Source organism: Anabrus simplex, chromosome 3, assembly GCF_040414725.1.
Source record: "Anabrus simplex isolate iqAnaSimp1 chromosome 3, ASM4041472v1, whole genome shotgun sequence".
NCBI classification, from domain to species: domain Eukaryota; kingdom Metazoa; phylum Arthropoda; class Insecta; order Orthoptera; family Tettigoniidae; genus Anabrus; species Anabrus simplex.
In genome coordinates this window covers 433,677,815-433,703,620 of record NC_090267.1, presented here as the reverse complement: position 1 = coordinate 433,703,620, position 25,806 = coordinate 433,677,815, and the positions used below count along the sequence as shown (strand labels likewise).

The 25,806-nt window shown below is 43.2% G+C and overlaps 1 protein-coding gene across 1 annotated transcript in view; it reads left to right on the top strand.

The window, feature by feature from the left end:
- The window catches only part of egh (beta-1,4-mannosyltransferase egh), a 383,934-nt gene that overhangs the window by 296,473 nt on the left and 61,655 nt on the right, over positions 1–25,806 (top strand). The gene's annotated exons all lie outside the window — the stretch shown is intronic.

Genomic DNA, 25,806 nt, shown 5'->3' with positions numbered 1-25,806 from the left:
CCCGGTGCAAACAAATATAAACACATAATGTACCGTGTCCTGACTCGGTCTCGAACCCTGGTCCCATGAAGAGTAAGGCATAGAATATTCATATACAAACAATTTAAAAAACCACAACCCACATGTCCAAGGGGTCAATATCAAACGGACCAGTGTTAAAATTAAAGTAGAACAAACAGAACAAAAATCTCTCCCTGCGTTCAAAACATCAAGGTCGTCTTCTCCCCCTTACACACTCGACAAGCTGCAGACAGCAATATGACCGAGTTTCAAGACTGTGACGTCAGACACACCAACCCTCAACGGCCAAGCACTCAACAAGCGGCAGTCCACATAATTTATGAGTCCAGCTGACTGCGTGCTCAAAAAACCTCGCCTTTCAAAACACCTCACGTAATCTGGCTGCTAAAAGCACTCTTTTTAATACACCTGGGCTATCCGCCCTCATCTCAATATCACCAGCAATATAACAAATCTTATTTCCGCCTCCCATGGGCTCAACCTTGATAATACAAAGGCACAAATCATTAAGCTATAGTCACATGGCCATAATAAGGCATCTCAAATGCATCCAATACACTCTCAAACTGTGCTGGGGCTTTCTCATATCAATTCATACAGTCAGCTACATGCATAATGCTCACATCTCTCAAACATTCGGACTCGCTCGCCCTGTCAGTAAAGCTAGGTGAATTACGGGGTAAATCCTGGTCTCAACTATACAGCCTACGTCTGCAGAGACAAATGCCTAAACGCGACACAATAAATAGTGCCTGCCTGTTAGACTAACCTACCATGGCCAAGGGAGTTCGACCTGACCCATAAAGATAACACGTACGCTAATATAATACTATCGAAATGAAATATAAACACGCCAACAAGGAATCTACAAACTATGATCTACCCTAATGTACGGGGTTCGAGCTTGAGGCCTAGTTCTTTATTACCAAGAATTTTCCTACCATAAACTAACCTGTTGGCTGACGGCCCCCTATTCCTATCTAAATTTAAATGACATGCTTGAAACAGAATTGGAAAGCTCTGACCTTATATGATTGATGACATGACGGAGCGGCCCTTCCTGTGGACCACTGAATTTACCACATCATGACAAACTGCGACGCTTGCAGCAGATACTGGTGAACAATTGGAGACATTCTATCTTGCGCGAGTCCTTCGTACAGCTCCTTAGATGGTTGGAGGATGTCCCCTTCGACGTCGCGCTGATCAGGTACGCCTAACGTTCCTGGATCGATTCCCGATGTCGTGCCGGCTTCAGCTCCCGTTGTGGCTTCCTCGCAATGATGATGTAGAAGCTCGTTCTGGCTTGATGCAGGGGTAACTGAAAACAAATTCATTTATTACAGACTGTCCATACTCGATGCCTGTTTCCACTACTATCGTGCCTCACACGTTACACTGACCAAGTCTTGTTCTGAATTTTAAACCTGGTACACCATAGTTTCTTCACCACTCTAAGTAACACTGTTATTCCATCCTTTCACTCGGACAACATGTAGAGCTATAAGAACTCCCCTGAGCCTACATTTATTCTAGCATTACGTCAGTTACAACTTGACCTCACAGAAATATGAAGCTACTAGTTCATCAGTCTATTATAGGCAGTACCTCATCTCACCATAGCATATCAACACAGGTAATATCAAGAATTTAGCTGAATATGCAAGTTGATTACTTACTTCCTCGCAGATTCGGTAGTACTAGTTGTATGTGCAGCTCGAAGATAAAACGTTGTTCCCAGTACCGACACGCAGCATGACGACTTCGTTCAAGCAGCCTTACGATCAAAGAATGAGGCTGATGTGCGAGGCGGCCTTGCATTTATAATCAGGTCGGCGTAGCCACGCCGCTTGATCGCGTGCAGGATACGCGCGCCCGCGACTCGAAGTTTTCCCGCACAAAGCACGTCAAGTACCCTACTTAACGAATGCATTTATGATTGCAGCCCTAATGCATATCAAAATTAAGCAGAAATTATGCAGGTTGCAATTCTTGTATCAGATCCAATGCATCTCTTCCGTAACCGAAGATATTAATTTAATTCTTTCTTCCCTCCGAAGGTAAGTTTTGCCGGGATCCGGGAAGCGTCCCCAATCTTCATTAAGAGGCTTGGCTTGGGACATAACTCCCTTTAATGAGGTTCTGGAGATTTCCATAATGACGCTCTAGCTCTCTTCACACGAGAACGCTTCTTCTGGAATCTTTTATGAAATAGACTATAAGACAATGACTTCATGGGTGGTCTCATGTAATCCCAATATCCAATACTAAAATCTATACTATTGGTCCATGAACAGAATGGTTCACTTGTGATTTCCCATCCACCTGGTAGCAATGAAATTGGATTAGTATTTTCAGGTTCTTGTACACAAAATCTTTGTGTTGGTTCTGGACAGTTCAGTAATTCTTTAAAATATCTGGCGAGTTCCTCACAGTTTTCTTGGTTGTTTAGTGTCAACTGTCCATTTTCTTTCTTGAAGCAGAAACTTTTTTGTTGATATCCTGCAAGCTTAGGTTCGAAGTTTTTGTAGAAATATCGTGTGTTGTTTCTCTCAAAGTCTCTCTCGGTTATAGTAGTTGATCTTTTTCAAATTTCCTTTTGGTCTGTTTGATCAATTGAGCTGTCTCTTTCCTCACTACCAGGAATGTTTTGTAGTTATTCTCCGTCTTTTTGCTGTTCCAGTTGTTGTATGCCTTCTGTCGAGATTGGATTGCTTGTTCATACTCCTCATTCCACCAAGGGGGTGTCTTCTTTTTCTGCAGAGGAATTACTGTTTGTGATGTTCTAATCAGTTTGCTGTTGATGTGTTGCCAATTGTTTGCCTCCTTTCTGTCTAATTCTTCTGTGAGAGGTGGTTGGATTCTAGTGGGGTTAAATTTTGGGATTAATGGTTTCTTCTTTGTGAATATCTGAGGTTTCAACTGTAATTTGATTCTTGTCAGGTAGTGATCTGAGTCTGCGTTTGCACCCTTTCTGGCTTGAACATTCATAATTTCTCTCTTTTTTTTTTGAGTTGGGGGGGGGGGGGGAAGAGATTGCTACATGGTCAATTTGGAATTCCAAGTTGATTGTGTTCGGTGATCTCCATGACATTTGTTTTGATGGTTTCTTTTGAAGTGTGTTGACTTGATTTTAAGGTTGAATGTCCTGCAGAGTTCAACTAATCTTTTTCCATTTTAGTTGGTCCATTTATGTGCAGGGAATTTTCCTCTTGTTTCTCGGAAGATTTTGACGTGGTTTGGAGGAATTTTGGATATTATTTCTTTTTGAGTTTCCCAGGATTTGTCTACCTTATCGCGGTCTGTTCTATTGTCCTCAATGATTAGCATGTGTGCATTAATTAGTGTCTATGTTTTATTTGCACAGTTTACGGTGATTGTCATTAGTCTATCGTTTACAGGCTTCATATTTGTTATTGAGTTGACTATGCTTTTCTTGATTGCAAAAGCGACTCCTAAAAGTGGCGTGTTTTTGAGAATTCGTTTGTCTGTTCTACTTTGGAGGGTCTGTAGTTCCAGAAATCCATTGTGTTTTCGTCAGTCAACCTTGTCTCTTGTAGTGCCAGAATCTGTATTTCTTGTTCCTTTGAGGTTTGCTCTAGTTCATACAATTTTCCTGCTCGTATGGGAGTATTTATGTTTAGTGTTCCGAAAAATGTTTTGCTGTTTTGGTGAAGTTGACCATAGGTCTCCGACTCCTCCTGTTTGCGTGTCAGTCCAAACTCCTCAGAATCCGACAGTCTGGTTGTACTGTTCTTGACAGCAGTGGACTGGTTACCACCTGGGGTAAAAGTTTGATTTCTAACACGCCTCATGGCACTTGATTATCACAAGTTTTGACCTAGGTCCAGTTCTTATAACTGGAGTGGTGAATTCCAGAACATGAATTTCCAGCCGCACCTCTGGTGATCAGACGCTGACCACTTTGTTGCTTGCTGCAATTCAGACGCGAAGTGGATTTGAGTTGGCTGTTCCGTCCCCTCTGCATTGGGATATGTGCTCCTCTGCTTTCGAAGCCGTTGACCATTTTCCCTTTACCTCTGTTGATCCGCGGCTGCTAATTTGGCTATGCCTTCTTTACACCTGTCCTGCATATCTACAGAAACTTCCCCTATCAGCCATTTGAACGCGCCGTGTCGGGATTGAGGGTCCCCGCCCCAATGTCTCACACAGGGTTATGCTTAGCTCTTACTCAATTCAGAGCCAAACCCCCACGCAAGCTGACCAGGCACGGATTCCAGTATTATTATTATTATTATTATTATTATTATTATTATTATTATTATTATTATTATTATTATTTAATAACGAAACATTATTGTGATTCCGCCCTCCCCCCCCCCCCCTCCTCCTCCCTCTGCCGGTCAGGATCTTAAATTATATTGCGTGTGGAAAGTGGTGGTTTACCTATCTTTTCTTATTCCTGTGACAGTGAAGTGGACCCTTCGTTACCTTCTCTTCATCCCTTTCTTTAAACTAATTCCTCTCCATTCTCATGGGTTGAAATCCTTCTACGCGAAGGATAGACGTTTGGAAGGAAGAATATTAAATATTAGGGAATTATAATAATTGCATTAGAACAAATTAGGCAAATATAAATCTAGTATCAATTCGTCCAAGAGATAATGAAAACGATAGGATCCATTTTTAAAAACATTTAGGGATTCCCTCTTTGTTTGCTTCACAATTTAATCCTGAATGTTGAATGATTTTTCCTAGGTACTTGAATTTAGAGAGCGCGTCGGCCTCTCATCGCTGGGTTCCTTCGTTCAAATCCCGGTCACTCCACGTGAGATTTGTGCTGGACAAAGCTGAGGCGGGACAGGCTTTTCTCCGAGTACTCCAGTTTTCCCTGTCATCTTTCATTCCAGCAACACTCTCCAACATTATTTAATTTCATCTGTCAGTCATTAATCATTGCTCCAGAGGAGTGCGACAGGCTTCAAGAGCCGGCACAATTCCTTTCCTTGCCGCTAGATGGGTATTCATTCCATTCCTGACTGGTCGAAAGACTGGAAACATTTTCACTTTAATTTAGTGAGATTGCCCGCACGGTGGCCTGATCGTTAAGGCGTGAAGTTCCGTTGGTCGAAAAAATTGCCATCATTAGAGTGTTGGCCGGCAAGGTAGGAGAGGTGGCATACGATTTCTAGTCGCTAGATTGCGTACCAGAAGCCTAGATTAAATTCCAAACCACTCCGCAATGTTCATATGGAGTGAGGGCATATGGCGCTGTTCATGGTGATTAGTCCGTCAGATGGGGACGTAAAGCCTTGAGCAGACCTCTTGGTGCTATTCGACAGGAGTAGCGTATGTGCCGGCACGGGGTTTCACCCTCTCCCTTTCTACTGTCATATATAACGTCATTCATTTTCTCATTAACCCCTCTGATGAAGTTGGCGTCAGGAAGGGCATCCGGTCGTAAAATCTCTCTACGAAGGTTCATCTCGCTTCATACGCCATCGAATGACGTAATTATACCGCTCAAAGCATAGCACCACAGATTCATAGGAAAAACGATAGGTAGGAGGTAGAAATGATACGGCACTTTGAAGTCACAAATATTGAGAAACGGGACATGGGTTGGACATACACGCTAGAATTTAGTGAGATCATCGCATTAGCTAAGTATTCATGATACTTGAATGTAGCTATAAAATCTGCATGCTGATTGTTTTTATGGTATTTTTATCTCGTCATTATTTGTGACTTCAGAGTGCCTTATCATTTCTACCTCGTACCTGTCGTTTTTCTTGTGAATCTGTGGTGCTATACTTTGAGCGGTATAATTACGTCATTCGATGAACGTTGGTACCAGGCACATAATAGCTGTTCTCGTTTCAACCTTTATCCATCTCGCCTTAATAATTGTGGAACAACGCTTATTACAAAAAGCCGTATAAAAAGTGACCGCTCAGTCCAGAGGTAACTGACATTTAGACCGTGCCTCAACCTTTATGACAGCTTCCTTGACATTACTAGAAAGCTTGTAATTCTCAAAATGTCTACAGACAGGTGTCGTTTATATAGTCAAAGCATATAACTAAAAATAAATAGTCGCCATAAGACCTATCTATGTCGGTGCGACGTAAAGCAAAACAAAAAGTAAAAGCATGAATCCTGGCCATGGGAGTGACTACCTATGCACCTCTATGTAAATCAAACTCCTATGCTTACCAATGAGAGACGTGGTAACAGAAGCGTGCTGCATCTGACTTACAATAATTGCTACAGGATTTTAGTAATGTAATCGATGTGTTTTTTCGTCTTTAAATGTTACGCTACGTATCATATTCCGCGTATATATGGGCGTCGAATGTTTTATGGCTAAGCAGTTTCCATATACCTGAATCACTGTATCAGCCAACCTCTTGACGTACGGATGAAACGAGTATTTATTCATTTTCTTACCGTCGTTTGGTGGTGACATTGACATCATTTAATTCAGTATCTCCGAACTGTTTATCGTTTATAGCCCCTAAGTTTGTCTGAGGAAGCGTAGAGAATCAGTCAGTCTATTTCTGTTTCCCATTTTTACACCAGGCAAATGCTGGAGCTGTACCTTAATTAAGGTCACGGCCACTTCCTTCCCATTCCTAGGTCTTTCCTGCCCCATCGTCGCCATAAGACCTATATGTGTCGGTGCGACGTAAAGCAAATTGTAATATATATATATATTCTTTTTTTCTGTCAGATTGAAATGAATCCTACGGACGAAAGTCTGACGAGGAACTCATCCTATTTCGAGGGCGAGAGAGCACAATGTTATCGATATAACTACGCAATGTATAGTTCGCATTTGCATTATTAGCTGCCATTGCACAGGAAGTAGTTTCATTTCACAAACTGGTCCTCGTTAGAGTTCACAAAATGATTAAAGCAGATTTTTGAATTTTGCCTTGAGCAGCGCATGAAGAATACGTCACTGGACTCATCACAGTACCGAGCTCGATAATTGCAGTCGCTTAGGTGCGGCCAGAGTCCAGTATTCGGGAGATCGTGGGTTCGAACCCTCCTGTCGGCAGCCCTGAAGATGGTTTACCGTCGTTTCCCATTTTCACACCAGGCAAATGCTGGGGCTGTACTTTAAGGCCACGGCCGCTTCCTTCCCACTCCTAGCCCCTTCCTGCCCCATCGTCGCCATAAGACCTATCTGTGTCGGTATGACGTAAAGCAAATAACAAAACAAAACAAAACAAAACAAAACAAAAACAATCGCAGTTCCAGTTCTTCTTCTTCTTCTTCTTCTTCTTCTTCTCGCAGAAGATTGACGACTGTCATGGCTTAAGTTTTCCTTCTGTATGAGAGTTTGCCGTATCTTGATGTCATCCGTTGTCGGAGGTTCCGTGTCCAGGATAATCTTCTCTGTCGTCTTAAAAGTTCAGTGCAGTGCCTCGTTCATCATTCGTTGCTCATGGTATACATTAAAAGACTGCATTGACATTTTTTAACGGTCATAATGACCACTTCGTGAAATATAACGCCTACCTCCTACAGATCATCTTCCTATCCAGAGACTACTACTTTACTCATCACTCGAAGGTAAACTTTTTCCATCGTTCTCCTGTGGATAATGTTTTCCGTTAGCAGCTAAATTAGACGTTATGTGTTGCTCTCAACGATATCAGCAACACAGCGCTTTCCCGACCTCAGAGTGGGATGGCTTCCGCGTGAGTTTTCACTGTTGCTTCACATTACAGAATACTAATTTCATAAGAATTCAACGGTAACATTGAGGTATAAGCGACGCTAGTAATTCCATTCCTTACGCAGCCAGTTGCGTAGTTATATCGACAACATTGTGCTCTCCCGCCCTCGAAATGGGATGAGCTCCTCGTCAGTGGTGTGAAAATATCACTCATATGGTCGGTGGTGCGTCCATTTCAGTCGGCTTGGCAAGCCGAAATGTAATAACTTCTAGCTCAGTGAGGAAAGCAACGAGGAAACTACCTCTCATTTCCTGGTACGCCTCTTCAGTGATCCCTGGACCATCTAAGGCAGCTGATGGCGGAGCTGTTGAGGATCAAACCAGCCTTCGGGCTGACTACTCTACATACATACATACAAACAACGGTAGGCCTAATATAATATCGGTTTCCTCCATAACGTCTTGTTTCTTTAAATCTGTGATAATCTTCTGTGATGATAGGAGTGCTGGTCCCGCTGTCTAGGGCTAGCGAGCATGCCTCTTATCCGCAGGCCCCAGTCAGATTGTTTTTAATTTATTTTTTTATTTATAACCTGAATTTGGGAGCTGGTTCAAGGTGCACAAAGCCTACGTGAGAACAGTTCAGACCGTGGTCGAGAAAGACAAGAATAACGACCGATAGGATTCGTCGCGCTGACCGCACATCACCTCCTCTGCAGGCCTTCAGGTTGAGTGGCGGTCGCTTGGTAGACGAAAGGGCTGTAGTGGCATGGGGTTTATTTTTTGTTTGTTCTGAATAATAATAATAATAATAATAATAATAATAATAATAATAATAATAATAATAATAATAATAATAATAATAATAATAATGGCTTTTCGTCTCATTAACTACTTTTACGGTTTTCGGAGACGACGAGGTGTGGGAATTTAGTCCCGCAGGAGTTCTTTTACATGGCAATAAATCTACCGACACGAGGCTGACTTATTTGAGCATCTTCAAATGTCATTGGACTGAGCCAGGATCGAACCTGCCAAGTTGGGATCAGAAGGCCAGCGCCTCAACCGTTTGAGCCACTCACCCCGGCTTGTTATGATAAAGAAGAGGATATTTACTTGTATAGCCATATCTCAGCGAAATAGATTGTAGTTCTACAATGTTGATGGTGTGGTGGTAGTTTTCACGTGTTATTTTTACCCTTACCTTTGTTCTGTTCCTCATCCATGTCCCACAAGTCCTCTTCATTTCTCTCAGTCTTTATGCCTATTTTCCTTTCCTTACGCCGATCTTGTCTCAAGAATTGCGTCATAGCGCCCGATTTACAAATCTTTGCTCTATTTATAGATCAGATAATCCAAATATTTGATGTTTTGGAAAGAGAATGTACCATTTATTTTCCGTAGTCAGTATCCTTCACACGTCTTACTTAAGAATCAGCTCGTGTTGAGCGATTACTTTTTAAAAATATATATGGTGTGATGAAGCTATGTGTTTTTTGGTAATGGTATTAGTATAACCTGGCAGTTGTAAGAGTTTATTTTGTCGAGTCTTGTTTTTGTGACGGGGAGCTCGATAATGAGAATATTTTAACTATTTCGAATGATCGTGATTATTATATTTCTACGCACTGATCAAAGCAGAAGCAGCCATACCTAGCATGTTCCAATGTATGTATGTATGTATGTTTAGTCCTCAGCCCGAAGGCTGGTTGGATCCTCAACAGCTCCGCCATCAGCTGTCATAGATGGCCTAGGCATCACTGAAGAGGCGTACTAGGGAATGAGGAGTGAGGTAGTTTCCCGTTGCTTTCCTCACCGAGCCATAAGTTGCTATTACATATCAGTCTGCCAAGCCCACTGAAATGCATGCACCAACCGACCCTATGAGCAATATTTTCACACCATTCATAGCAGGGACTGGCTGCAGAAGGAATGGCATTACTAGCATCACTCATACCTCAGTCACTTTCATTTTGTCTAAGCCAAGGATAAAGCTGAGACAGATCAATGAAAGTAACAAGATTGCTCTAGCCTATACCAGAAGACATAGTGCACTGTAAACACTAGGTCCCGCCAGCAAAGGCATGCATGTTCCAAACAAAAGTAATTTCTGTAACACCTCTCACGTATTGCAACCTAGCAGGACATATTCGCTCACATATCGGATTCTTTACTAACGTACCTGATTACAATGTTAATATTTTTGTTACTAGTTGTGAGTAGTGAAGAACATATTTATTTTAAAAAGTAATGTTGTGTGCACACTTACTGTTTCTGCCTCGTACTTCCTTTTTAAAAAATCTCGGATTAGATATACAAAAACCAAAAGAACAGTTCAGCATTTGTTTGATCTTGTTATGTATCATCGTAGAACGGCTCAAGAGAACTTCTCGAAACTCTGTATTTAACTTCATATATAGCCAGATTGTGCACTAGGTGGTATATTATTTGATTGGTGTACAGTGGCACAGCGATATTTACGCGGCCAGACAGGGAATGTCTGATTTTGTCCTTTAATATTCGTTGTTTGTAAAATCTGTACGTAACAATAGTTGTAGAAAATGCAGTTTTCAACATTGTGTATCCCACACATTGTTACCGTGTGAGCTGTCATAACGGAGAAGAACATAGACCTCTTGCTTATTTCATCTACGGCGAGCATGGCTGACATGGCTATATGAATAATCCGGCACTGACGGGTTGTACAGCTTGTATTAAATATACAACAAAATATTTCTCTCTGTAGCTATCTGATGATACAGTTTTTACCATATTAAATATCTGATGAGATAATTTTGTGGTTAACTGGCTTAAATGATTCTAGATTTCTAATACCAGCTCCAGTTTTTGAGTCTCAGGCGAGTTTCCTAGACTAACGGTCTCGTAGACTAAATGGTACACCCTATGCATGGGGGATGCAGTGCATCTACGGTATCCCTTGCCTGTCTTAACAGGCGACTAAAAGGTGTAACCACGCAGGGGCTATCATCTTAGAAGCGTGGTATGGAGACTGCGACCATCTAGCTGATTCTGAAATTGCTTCCACTTGTGCCAGTTTCCGAACATTCATCTTTCCCCCTCGACCTTCCTTTGCCAACCCTTGTTCTCCTTTGGCCCCGTCGGAATTAGGTTTGCCACACCCAGTCTTTCATTTTCACGCTGTTCATAGTTCTTCCCTTTCTTTTGGCAATACTTTCATTTTTTTACGGGTCGGGCCTCTTTCTCAATTTAAATGCAGTTAAGAGAGGGTGTTTATCCCATTATACTGGCGTATTTGAGCACCTTCAAATACCACCGGACTGATCCAGGATTGAACCCGCCAGGAGCTCAGAAGGCCAGCGCTTCTGCCTTTTACCGCCTGAGACACTCAGCCCAGCCCTTAAAAGAATAATCATCTCCACTCAAAGGTGTTTATATGTCGTTATGGGTCAGTTTCACCAACAGTTTTTGGCCCAAAAATTCTTCCAGGGACGGTGCTAACACATGAAAGAAATACGAATGAAAACATAAAAAATAAAAAATAAACACTGTTCGTCATACTATTGGGAGAAATATACTTCGGCGCATTATCAGTAGAATGACACATCATGTGACAAAGGGCATTTGTGGTAAAGAAATTGGAACGATGATGAACATCACGATGAAGTGTTCATTACTGCCATCATAGTGTCGTATCTACTCGTATGTGTTCATCTATTTGTATGCGTAGTCATATTTTGTGTTATTGCAATAAACCAGGCCACTATTCGTCTCTAGGAGTCAAATAAAGACATTTTATATAACAGCATAACATGAAATGCATTTACTTAATAAAATCAACGGATATGCCTCTAGGTCAACTTGTGGCTTGATGGTAATACAAAATCCTGACAGTGAAGAACTACTTGTGGGAAAGTAGCGCCGCCAACACACACACACACACACACACACACACACACACACACACACACACACACACACACACACAGGCTGTCCCGACCTATTCGTCTTACGTAACAGAAGTGTTTAGCACTTCTTAAATGTATTTCTGCTTGTATCTTCTTGGCGCAACATCGGGAACCATTCTTTGATTGACAGCCGTAAAATGTGTTTCAACTGTACGTACCTCAGTTTCGAGCAGTCTTTATTTCATATTCGTAACACAGAGAAGAACCGTTCATATAAGTTGACCCGAACATTGTGACCGTACGAAATATAAAACAAATGTTGAGCACCAGAAAAGTAAACTTACGAATAATTCAAAATTCAAAAATAGAAGTAAGTAGTCACAACTGAAATTAATGGATCTCAGGTCGTGTCCGATGATAGGCCTTACCTCATCCAGTCCTGAAAACGTGCTTCTGGGGAAATGTGAACTGGTAGTTGAACAAATAAAGAGAATTTATACAGCAATATAACATTAAATAAATTACTGAAATTAACGGATATGTCACTAGGACAACTTGTGGCTTGATGGTAACACAAAAACCTGAAATGAAGAACTGGAATTAACCTTGCAAGTGCCACACTAATAAGAAACCCCCCTTTGAATTCGTGACGAAGAGAGTTCCGACATACAGTAGGCCTACTTATTGCTCACTTTCAAGTTTGTTTTCTTTCCTCCACTGAACAATCTAGTTGTCTTGAAGGTAATGAATAATAACATCCGTTCAGCACAAATAATTATTGAGCGCGTACAGTTTGCACATGGGCGAACGTGTGCCCTTTAACATAACACTTCAGAAGTTTTAGTGATCTGCTGTTTGATTTTTAATACTACCACGTAGGCCTACTTCGGTAAGAGCAAACCTGGTCGTTTTCGCTTCAGACCCACTTACTTAGGATTTTCCGGATAAGACTAATTTATACGACCATACCCCAGTCAAGTAACTATGACAAAATGGTCAAACGTGCTTTACAACAGGAGCCTGGCAAGCACAGTTGTTAAACACACATAATCTTGGCATGATTGCCGACTCACCACTCCCTCCTCTGTCTCGTTCCAAGCAAAACCATGCTCCAAAGACAGTCCCTTGAAATAACATAACCTTCAATTTTTCATTCTGTCGAACACAAAATACAAATTGTTGAATTCACCACAACATATCTAAAAAAAAAAAAAAAAAAAAAAAAAAAAAAGCAGAATGAAATGCTTCCAACTCTTTACGGGGCATTAATAAAAGAGATAACCCTTACTCAACACTTTTCGTACTTGTCCCTCGAAATCTACTTGACTATTGAACATCACTACCTGTGAAGTACATACATTATTACAAATATGTAAATGCTACTTGCATGACATGTCATTCAGATATTAATGTACTGTTTTCTCTTTCAGGTATGCTGTAGTGAATTCAGTCATTTTTGCCAGTAATTATTACCTTTAAATACTGCTATCCATGACTTTTGCCATGTCTGCTTATAAATGCTACATATAAATTATTATACATATTATGAAAATAAATATACAATCAGAGATATCATCAACCCGTGATCCGTGTAAATGACGGATATGGTATATCGTCGTTACAATATGGGCAACTATTCGGTTGCTTCTCTATTGGTTAAAAATTCTAGCTCTGGGAAATAATGAGTGATGACATTCACACGGACGCCATGATGCCTAAAATACATCCTATTGTTGAGTGTTAAACTAATAGCAATTTGTGTGCCTCTCTGCAGTTATTACAACAGCGGACACACGAACAGCGTGCGCAGTTTGAAGAGCCCTGCAATAAACTGACTATTCCTACCAGAATAGTTTGAAACATAAGTCCAAAGCCATTCGCGGTAAAATTATTCAACTCGCTGCCCCTAGACTGCGTATGAACCACTAGAGTTAATTTTATACCGTACGTCAAAAGAGATTGCTCAGATCTCAGCTCAGATAGTAAATGAATAGGTAGTTAATTAATCCGTGTCTGCAATGTACAGTATACCTCGCTTTAAGATTGTGAGCACCACTCACATATATAACTAAACATGTGAGCAGCATGAAGTCTAATATTTAACAAATACATGAATAAAGAATTGTGTCCGTGTATTCACCATGTGAGGGTGCAGATGAGGATGAAGTTGACAAGTTTTATGAAGCATTGAGTGACATTGTGATCAGGGTCAACAGCAAGGATAGAATAGTGCTAATGGGCGATTTCAATGCGAGAGTTGGGAATATACGAAGGGTGATTGGTAAATGTGGGGAAGATATGGAAGCTAATGGGAATGGGAAGCGTTTGCTGGACTTCTGTGCTAGTATGGGTTTAGCTGTTACGAATACATTCTTCAAGCATAAGGCTATTCACCGCTACACATGGGAGGCTAGGGGTACCAGATCCATAATAGACTATATCTTAACAGACTTTGAATTCAGGAAATCTGTTAAGAATGTACGAGTTTTTCGCGGATTTTTCGATGATTACAGACCACTATCTGATCTGTAGTGAACTAAGTATCTCTAGGCCTAGGGTAGAGAAAGTGAAATCTGTCTGCAAACGAATAAGGGTAGAAAATCTCTAGGACGAGGAAATTAGATAGAAGTACATGGATATGATTAGTGAGAAGTTTCGAACAGTAGACAGTAAGCAGGTTCAGGATATAGAAAGTGAATGGGTGGCATACAGGGATGCTCTAGTAGAAACAGCAAGGGAATGCCTAGGAACAACTGTGTGTAAAGATGGGAAAAGGCGAACATTTTGGTGGAATGATGAAGTGAGAGTAGCTTGTAAACGTAAAGAGGCTTATCAGAAATGGCTCCAAACAAGGGCCGAGGCAGACAGGGATTTGTACGTAGATGAAAGAAACAGAGTGAAACAAATAGTTGTTGAATCCAAAAAGAAGTCGTGGGAAGATTTTGGTAATAACCTGGAAAGGCTAGGTCAGGCAGCAGGGAAACCTTTCTGGACAATAATAAAGAATCTTAGGAAGGGAGGGAAAAAGGAAATGAACAGTGTTTTGAGTAATTCAGGTGAAGTCATAATAGATCCCAGGGAATCACTGGAGAGGTGGAGGGAATATTTTGAACATCTTCTCAATGTAAAAGGAAATCGTCATGGTGGTATTGCTAACAGCCAAGCTCATGGGGAGGACGAAATCATGTTGGTGAAATTACGCTTGAGGAAGTGGAAAGGATGGTAAATAAACTCCATTGTCATAAGGCAGCAGGAATAGATGAAATTAGACCTGAAATGGTGAAGTATAGTGGGAAGGCAGGGATGAAATGGCTTCATAGAATAGTAAAATTAGCGTGGAGTGTTGGTAAGATACCTTCAGATTGGACAAAAGCAGTAATTGCACCTATCTATAAGCAAGGGAACAGGAAGGATTGCAGCAACTATCGAGGTATCTCATTGATTAGTATACCAGGCAAAGTATTCACTGGCATCTTGGAAGGGAGGGTGCGAACAGTCGTTGAGAGGAAGTTGGATGAAAACCAGTGTGGTTTCAGACCACAAAGAAGCTGTCAGAATCAGATTTTCAGTATGCGCCAGGTAATTGAAAAATGTTACGAGAGGAATAGGCAGTTGTGTTTATGTTTCGTAGATCTAGAGAAAGCATATGACAGGGTACCGAGGGAAAAGATGTTCACTATACTGGGGGACTATGGAATTAAAGGTAGATTATTAAAATCAATCAAAGGCATTTATGTTGACAATTGGGCTTCAGTGACAATTGATGGTAGAATGAGTTCTTGGTTCAGGGTACTTACAGGAGTTAGACAAGGCTGTAATCTTTCACCTTTGCTGTTCGTACTTTACATGGATCATCTGCTGAAAGGTATAAAATGGCAGGAAGGGATTCAGTTAGGTGGAAATGTAGTAAGCAGTTTGGCCTATGCTGACGACTTGGTCATAATGGCAGACTGTGCCGAAAGCCTGCAGTCTAATATCTTGGAACTTGAAAATAGATGCAATGAGTATGGTATGAAAATTAGCCTCTCGATGACTAAATTGATGTCAGTAGCTAAGAAATTCAACAGAATTGAAAGTCAGATTGGTGATACAAAGCTAGAACAGGTCGATAATTTCAAGTGTTTAGGTTGTGTGTTCTCCCAGGATGGTAATATAGTAAGTGAGATTGAATCAAGGTGTAGTAAAGCTAATGCAGTGAGCTCGCAGTTGCGATCAGCAGTATTCTGTAAGAAGGAAATCAGCTCCCAGACGAAACTATCTTTACATCGGTCTGTTTTCAGACCAACTTTGCTTTACGGGAGCGAAATCTGGGTGGACTCAGGATATCTTATTCATAAGTTAGAAGTAACAGACATGAAAGTAGCAAGAATGATTGGTGGTACAAACAGATGGGAACAATGGCAGGAGGGTATTCGGAATGAGGCGATAAAGGCTAATTTAGGAATGTACTCGATGGATGAAGCTGTACACATAAACCGGCTTCGGTGGTGGGGTCATGTGAGGCGAATGGAGGAGGATAGGTTACCTAGGAGAATAATGGACTCTGCTGTGGAGGGTAAGAGAAGTAGAGGGAGACCAAGACGACGATGGTTAGACTCGGTTTCTGACGATTTAAAGATAAGAGGTATAGAACTAAATGAGGCCACAACACTAGTTGCAAATCGAGGATTGTGGCGACGTTTAGTACATTCTCAGAGGCTTGCAGACTGAACGCTGAAAGGCATAACAGTCTCTAATGATAATGTATGTAATGTATGTATGTATGATTAAAGAAATTAATACGTTTTAAAACGCTCATCAGATTAAAGAGATCCTTGAAACTGAATGTTTCTCAACATTTCAGTGATATCCCGGGAGAAGTCCCACACGTGAACAATCCTGCAGATGTGAATCAATCATGATTGTGCTTTGTTCTTGAGGTATCTCATAAATGCGAAAACTTTCTCGCTCAGGTAGATCGTCCCAAACGTAGCTAAACATTAGAAAGTTTGGAACTTTTGATATCATCTGCTCTTCTTACCCCACGAACCTGCTACGCAGGCGTAGCAGGGGGAGAGGTGATACTCCCACGTGGCGCGTCCCAGGTGGCGGTTAAGGGGGTCCTAACCGGCTTGCCGGCGGACTTGAGGGAAATAAATTACCTCTCGCGGACCACACACACACCCCCTGTGGTTGGGGAGGCAGGCGAAGAATTCACTTATGGTATCCCCTGCCTGTCGTAAGAGGCGACTAAAAGGGGCGACCAAGGGATGATTGTCTTGGAACCATGAAACTACTTGTGATTAATACCACCACGCGGAGAGTATCATGGGTCGCTTTTCCTTGCGAGTAGTACCACTCTGTTAGGTAATCAATAGTTTTGTGATTCGTAGCACTCAAGCGCGGTCAGTGTTGGTTTCCAGTACTCGTGAGTCGTACCCATGGGAGCAACACCACGGGTCTCTGCGTTGCCTGTGAGTTGTACCACTATGTGAGCGACACCGTAGGTCTGCGTTTGCCAGTGATTAGTACCCACTATGTGAGGAACACCACGGGAATACCGGCGCCCGTGATTAGTACACCTAGGTGAGGAACCTCATCGGTTTGCGTTGGCTATGAGTGGCGCCATTGTGTGAGAACACCATAGGTCTGCGTTACCTTTACGACGTACAATACTTGTCAGTAGTACCTTAATGTTTAGAACACCGTGAGTTTACGCTACCTACGATTAGTACCGCAACTTGAGAAATATCATGGTTCTACTTTACTCGCGACATGTACCATACTGAGGGGCCTTGGACCTGGTTTTTGGACCCCTTTAGACATCAAGCATAATCGATTCCGAACTGTGCTTTATAAGTGGTCCCTTGGTCAGTAATACTATTATTTATGTCCGTTTTTGAGTCGGATCCACTGTTTTTTGTTTGTTTCTTGTTGTTTTATTTTGGGTTCATGTCCACCCATTCATTTTTCATGGCATTTTTATTTATTTTGGTCAGTGGATTTTTTGAACTTTTTGTTGTCATTTCATTTCGTTTCATTAGGGGCCGATGACCTCGATGTTAGGCCCCTCTAAACAACAAACATCATCATCATCAGCTCTTCTTACCTCCCATCTCCATCCCCTCCAAAAAAAATAAGTTATGAATGTCTTACTTCTGAACAAATATTTCAGCGCTTAGGAGAACTGGAGATCTATCAATTCAAGTTTCGTACAAACACCCATATTATTTTTTAGACTAACCTTTATATTTCTCATTAAGTACACACTGACCTGAAAAGGGTTAAATACAATGTTGAACAGCTAGCTGTTCATTTGTTTGTGCTCGAGAGCACTTCGTTACTTTCATGTTGCTCGCGAATACTTTATTGAGCACGCGTGGATTGGATGGATATGCTGTGCAGGAGGAGTCAGCCATCCCGAGCATGTTCTGACAGCAGCACGATCTAAATAGTGACTATTCTCTTGTAATATTGTACTTTCTTTTATATACTGAAATGCAAATTACTCTGAGTATGCGGAAGTCTCAAGAGATATAGGAGAATTAAACAAATAAAATGAACATGCATAAGTTGATGCTTTGATTAACATTTTCGCTATATCACAAAACTCTAGTCCTTGTCTTAAGGCCACTGGGTTGTTTAACAACATGTGAGCACTCTATGGTTAGTCGGCATCAGTTTACAAGTAAAGTAGGCAGGCTGACCTAACTAAGAAGTGCTAACCTCGCGTTCTAATTCTGGACCAAGTTCCGCGAATGAATTCGTTTCTTTTGAAGTAGCATTAACAAACTGCTGTTTCGTTTGGTGTTTCCTGCTGTGAACACGTCATCCGGGCGCACCATTGCTAGGGATTGACGGAGAACAATGAACACGTTGCATTTCGGTATTATAATCACTTTGCAGTTATTGTTGTTAACACTATAGTCATCAAACTACTTTGTACTATAAGAAAATATTCGGTTATACGGCCATTGAATGAAAAGGATATATTATGTGAAATCCGTCCTCCGTAAGAGGATATAGGGGCTTGATCCACCTCGTCCACTTCTGGAGAGGCACATGGCACTGAGGTTCACTCAGTTTACATCACAAATGAGAACCCGGGTAGTTTAGGGGAGGGGTGGATGGGTGAAGGCTGCTGAGCATAGTGCACATAGTGCTGAAGTTACGGATAGTTGAAGCCTTTACCTTCCACTCTTGATATATATAGATATGGTTTTGCTTTTTCGTACATCGTCATTAAGGACACGTCGACGCTAAACTTGCGTGGTTTAAGGTCCATTTTGTAGGTTCTTATCTAAGAAACTATAGGTTCCAACATTACCAGACTTTGCTAACCTTTTAACATCAATTAGGGCAAAATATATGCGAGAGATGGTGGCATACAATTTCTAGCAAGCTTTGATTCAATTCAAAATCTCCCCGCTGTATTCATATAGAGGGAGGCCATATGACGCTCTTCATGGTCATTCATTAGACGTTAAGCTTTGAGCAGAACCCTTGGTGCTATTCGACAGGAGTAGGCTATGTGCCGGCACCAGGTTTCACCCTCTCCCTTCCAGCTGTCATATTCCACGTCATTAATTTCATTTCATTAACTCTTCTGATGAGGTTGACGTCAAGAAGTGCACCCGGGCGTAAAAACTCGCTACGAAGATTCTTCTCACTTCATATCCGACCCCGTAGAGAAACGGGACAAGGGTTTGACATACATAGGTTCCCACCTATATAAATCCTTAATTCATCAACAGGGATGCAAATAGCAAAAGAAAAACATTAGTATGTAAAAATTCGACATTCCGTGTTGTATGATGTTGATATGTAAAAGATCTCTAGTGACACGTTGGGTGTTCACCCGACAAAATTAATTAAAAAGCAACCATAGATCGTCCAACTGAGATCTGGTTTACCCTCCCATCTGGTAGAGTAAAACAGAACGTCGAAATTGACGCGCGGGGGCCTAGATGGTGTCGAATTACAATTATTATTCGTGTCGGCCTGCGATGGATCACGTTATTTCAACCGTTTGCATCGTTCAGCTGTAGTTCTTCTCCAGGATTCCCGTATTCGATTTCTATGTGCCTCCTTCCTTCATCAGTCCATACCTTGCCTGTTTTCAACTTTCGCTTTTCTTGGAATCGCTGGTGTGCTTGAAATTTCTCCTGGAGAGGAACATGTTCTCGTGTTGTCCGTATTTCTCGAAGGTTTTTTTTCAACTTCGGTGAACCAGGGACCCTTGGATTTCTTGTTTACATAGTAGGGAAAAATCCGGTTGGTGTCAGTTTCGGCGACCTCGTACGTGTTATGTGGCCATAAGAATGAATCCTTTTATGAATGGCGTCCGTTACACTTTCCACATGTAGGTACAATTCGTTGTTATGCCGCCTCCTATACTCACCATTTTCTCTTTTTGCTACTAGGAGTTTTCTCAGATTTTTCTTTCTTTGGCTTCTAACTTACCCTCTATGGATGGGGGACACAGACGAAGATACACCCACGGTATCCCCTGCCTGTCGTAAGAGGCGACTAAAAGGGGCGACCAAGCGGAGATGGACTTAACACATGAGACTAGATGTGATCAGTACCATTTCGTGAGGAACACAATGGGTCGACGTTACTTGCAAATAGTACCACCATGTGAGGAACACCATGGGTCTAGGTTACCTAGGAGCAGTACCATTATATGCGCAACACCACGGGTCTGGGCATTGCTTGTGATTGATACCACCGTGTGCATCCCACCGAAACCGGGGGAGCGGGCGTTCGGCTGCACAGACTAGTGTCTAGCGGGAGGGGGTACCGGGCTCTGCGCTCGAATGTGTTGTTCCACTGTGTTCAGAAGGGTTCTGTTTTAACTATGAGTAGTACCACTATATGATGAACATCATGGGTCTGCGTTGCCTGTGATTATTGTCCCTGTGTGAGGAACACCACGGGTTTGCGTTGCCTGAGAGTAGTACCACTTTGTGCGGATGTGTTGCCTGTGGGTGGTACCATAATGTGTGGTACACCGTGGGTCTGCACTGACTTAGCAAATGTCATGGGATAGTCACCTAATAGCGTGTGGGGCCTCCTCTGGCCCTGCGAACTGCAGTGAAACGCCGTGGAAGTGAGTCGACAAGTCCCTGGTAGTCCTCTGGACGCAGCTGACACCAAATCGTTTGCAGAGCGGCCGCCAATGCTCCCTGGTCATCCGTATGTTCCACCTATCTCCGTAGAGATAGATGGTTTGTGAGGTGCCGATACCGGTGCGCTGTTCCGCGCTCCTCTGTCGGCTTTTATGTGTTATTGACTGTTGTGTGATTTTCCTTATGTGTATAATTGATCAGTTATGTGTTAGATTCATGTTGTAGTGGATTTCTGTGTGCGTATGTGTTTTGGTCACCCATCCAGTGGGTGACCATTCCCAATGTTGCTTAACTGTCTGTGTGTGTGTTTGTGTGTATGTGTGTGTGTGAGTGTTGTGCGTCTGAGTAGTAGTGTTGTAAGTGTGTTAGTTTGGCCGGGGAAAACGTGACATTCTGTAATCATGGCTGGCACAGTTTGTGTATACGATGTTGCTCGCCCTGATTATAGGGCTTGCATAGCTAGTGTTGCTTTCAGAAATTTGCAACGCTACATCGTATTTACTGTCGCAGCATACTATTTTGTGTTGTAAAATAGCAGCTATTGCGGGTGTTATGTAAAGAACAGCATTAGGTGTTAAATTTGGAAAGTAGTGAGCATCTGATATGTGCAGTTGTTGGCACACCGCCTCGGCTGTACCCGAGTTCCAGTGCTTTGGAAGTGAGGACATTGCTTGGTTGGTTCTTCTTGGCGGGAGGGGGGGGATTAGTTAATGATAAGCTGTCTAGTGGGCATGGGAATTGTGGGCTGACTCTGGGGTGTAAGGAGTTTGAGTAGTAGTAGGTGGATGAGGGTAGATATGTCCTGGTTTATTTGGATGGGTTGCTCTGGGGTGGTAGGTACTGGGTTCGACTGGGTAGGTACTGGGTTCAACTGAGGAGAGACTGGTGTACTGCGTGTGAATAGGTGCCGTGAATGTTTGTGATGTGCTTTGACTGCCTTCTTGATGAAGGGGCATCCAGGGAAAGAGGCGGCGTGGCCGCCTTGACAGTTAGCACACTTAGCCTCGTTCCGTGGGACCGTGCAGACAGTGTGACGGTGGGAACCACCACATCTGTTGCAGCGGGTGGGTTCAGTGCAATTGGCAGCTGAGTGATGGAGTTTGAGGCAGTTAAAGCACTGAGTTACAAGTGTGGGTCTGGGGGGGGGACGGGTTCGAGTTTCTGTAGTTGTGTGAGGTGTTGGTGTTTGCTTGGACTTGGGAGCAGGTTTTTTACGCCTGCTCCGAGTCTGAGTGTATTTGTGCAGTGTTTCCGTGCCCGGTGGTGAGACTGATGAGATCTCACGCCCGGGCTCGGGGGTTGTTTGGGGGGGGAGGGGAGGGGTCTGTTGTGTGTCAGTGTTTGCGAGTAGACTAGAGGCTGTTTCCTGGGTAGTTTCTGCCTCTGTCTCGTCAGTTTGAGTGTTCTTGGTGTAGGTGGTTGGAGGAGGGAGAGGGGGGGGAAGAGGAGGGTACGTTTGGGAGGATGATTCTATGGTTTCGGTGGGTACAGGATGGATTAGGATTGGAGTTGGGATACCTGCCTTTTGTAAAATATTAATTATATCTGGGATGAATTTATTCCTGATGGGGGTGATGAGGAGGTGACAGTTGTGTGTTTCCTCAATAACTGCAATGAATTTACGGATGAAGGGCTGGATAGTTTCAATGATGATTTTACGGGAAAGTGGTATGGGGCCTGGAGAAGTTAGGGGTAGTAGAAGGATGTCGCATTTTTGAGAAGTGGGGAATGGAGAATCGTGTCTGATGTAGTGGAAGGGGTGCTCGAAATCGTGCTGTTCCTCCTCTTCTTCTGCCTCTTCCTCGGATGATTCAGTCTCTTCCTCAGGAGTTTCTTCTTGCTCAGTGGGGGAGGGTTGGTTTTCACGGAATTGGTACTGGATTTTGCTGCTGATGAGAATGTCGGCTATGGCTTGATTATTGGAAGGGTGGTTGGTGAATAGGAAGAGGAATACTGCATGTTTTTGGATGCGGTGGATGAGGTGGGTTTCTTCTCTGATACTATGGATGAGGTGGGTGCAGGGTCGGAATTTTGAGGCGAGCATTTTCCTGAAGGATGGTAGGTTGTCAAGGTTGGGACAGGCTATTATAAAATAGTTGGTTTGATCGTGCTTTAATTGGTGGTTGAAAGTAACGTTCAAGGGCTGGGCGAAATCGGAATATGGGCCCCAGCTACTCAATCCACCAGGGTTGTCCATATTCCTTACTGGTATTGTCAGGCTTGGCAGGTGGGTTGGGAAAAAAGAAGCACTGGAACGGTCAAACTCCGTGGAGGACCAATCGCCTATTAGGGTGTACACAGCAGGTACCAGTCGTGCCAGGTGTAGATTTGCCGGGTCGCACCGGGACAAGTCACGAGCAGGCAACCAAACTGTGCACTAGACAAAAGCTCTTTTTCTTTTTCAGGCTTCTTTAGTGTGCCCGCACAAGGCAGGCGGACTGTAATGGTCTGGAGGTAGCTGGGTGACTGATGGCGACCGCAGGACGACTCGTTGGAGTATATCCGAAAAGTCGGACCGCGCTGGGAACGGCTGTGGACGACAAGATGGCGGCCGTTGCCGGGCGAACCTTGATGCGGCTGGCGGTCGGTAACTGGAGGGCGAGCCGGGCTCGCTTAGCAGGAAAGCTCGGTGGAGCGCTCCAAGCGGCGGGGAGCAGTACTTTAGTACCGAAGGCGAGAGTGGCAAGCGGGAGACGGCAAAGCGCTGTCGGTTGTCAGGGTACTCGCTCGGTGGCTGGGCTCTCTGGCGATGTTGACTGCTCAGAGCATAGGCTTGGAATGTGTGTTGAATGTGTCGCCAATGCTGGTCTGTTCGTAGGCGCAGGATCCATGGAACGGAGCCTGCGTTCCAGGACATCCCAGATATGCTCGATAGGGTTCATATCGGGGCTCCTGGGTTGCCATGGCAGTCGTTGGACCTCCGCTGCATGTTCCTGGAACCATTCCCTGGCGACGTGGGAGCGATGTGGCGGCGCGTTATCATCTTGAAACACCGCAGAACCGTCTGGGCGCTGGAAGGCCAAAAATGTGTGGAGATGGCCTCCGAGCAGCTCAGCATACCGCATGCCATTCAGAGTCTCTTCCAGAACAACTATTAAAAAAAATAGGGGGCCCATTCCATATCAGGAAAATGCACTCCAGACCATAACAGAGACACCAGCGCCCTGGACCACACCTTCGAGTTAGGCGGGATCCATCGCTTCATGTGGTCTGCGCCATACACGGTGCCTCCCATCGGCATAGTGCAGTTGAAATCGTGATTCGTCCGACCATATCACGTTACGCCATTGTTCCAGTGTCCATCCCTGGTGACTGGCGACAAATGCGCGTCGTTGTGGCCCGATGACGTTGGGTTAACAATGGCACCCGTGTGCGGCGCCGGCTCCCATACCCCATAGAACCCATGTTCCTACGGATTGTCCACTGGGAGACGTGTCTAGCACGGCCTGTGTTGAACTGAGCCGTGATTTGTTGCACGGTTGCCCGTCTGTCACTGTTGACAACCCGTCTCAGATGTCGCCGGTCACGGTCATCGAGGGTGGACGGCCGGTCGTTCGTCTGTTGTGGACGGTGACACCCGCATTCAGCCATTCACGATACACCCTGGACACGGTTGCTCGTGTGAAGCCGAATTCCCGCACCACTTCTGAAATCGCACTTCCCATCCGTCGGGCACCGACCACCATACCCCGTTCGAACGGTGTCAGCTCACGACGACTTTCTATGTTAGACCTGTCACATGCACAGCCACTGCTCACAAGGTCTTCTATACAACTGCCGCTGGCACAGGGGGCGTGTGGTGCGCGGACAACACACCTGCACATCAGTGCTCCGCTATCCCATGACATTTGCTCAGTCAGTGTAGTCCCCCTCCTTCCTAGTAATGTGTATGAGGGGCTCGAGCTAGTCAGTACAGTAAATGGCAATGCCGAGGTAACCTAAACTGGATCATTCACTCTTCTCCTAGTGAGTTTGAGCCAACTCTACTTTTAGTTGTATATTTGGATTTCCTTGACCGATATTTTTCGAGGACCAAGAACACTATTTTCTGTTTGAGGGCTGCAGGCTTGCGTAGCTCTGTATGGTATGAATAAATTAAAAAAAAACAAATTAAATATCTTCATTCTTTTTTTAATAATCTTGTTCTTTGCTATTTAACATTTGGCTTATACACATGTACTGCCGTACAATGGTCTGTCTCTTCAGATATTACATTCAAAGTTGTGTGTGAACCGTAATCGTCACTTTACAGAACGTTCATGAAAATTGTACCTCCTCCATCGAAGGCTCGTAGAGCCCCACTGTCGTTGCTATTGTTTTACATAATGCTGGGTTGTAGCAAATTGCACTGATAGTTAATTATTTTTTCCTTCAGACAGTTGGAAATTAACAATACGAATGTTGCTTGAATTTGCGAGACAAAGAGACCAACAAAGCTTACAAGGGTTGGGTTGGACCAGATATTTCAACGAAACTTGGATGAATGATCAAGTAACGTATCCCATATTTAATGGTAATTGGCATAAAATCAACGGCGGTGTTACGGTTAACTGCTGAATAATAACTGGGCGGCTCGGAGCAGTTAAATGATGACACTGATGATGCAGAATGACTCTGCATGTGCATACCAATAAATTTATTGTAAAGTTAGATAATATATACACTGGAAATTAGTTTTTGACAACATGAACAGAATCTCACGCTCTATAAACCAATTTTACTAACACGTACAATAAATGAATATTAAAAAATTATTAAGAGTTTTAATATTTCTTTATCGTTTATAATAAAGATAAAATATCATGTATAAAATCTTGGACATGTATAAACGTGCACGCTATGTACGAGATCTGTTTGTTTTTAATTAAGGACCGTTTGCCAATAAAATAAGAACTATTGGATACTGTTGACTAATTACATGTTTACCGAGCTCGATAGCTGCAGTCGCGTAAGTGCGGCCAGTATCCAGTATTCGGGAGATAGTAGGTTCGAACCCCACTGTCGGCAGCCCTGAAAATGGTTTTCCGTGGTTTCCCATTTTCACACCAGGCAAATGCTGGGGCTGTACCTTAATTAAGGCCACGGCCGCTTCCTTCCCACTCCTAGACCTCCCCTGTCCCATCGTCGCCACAAGACCTAT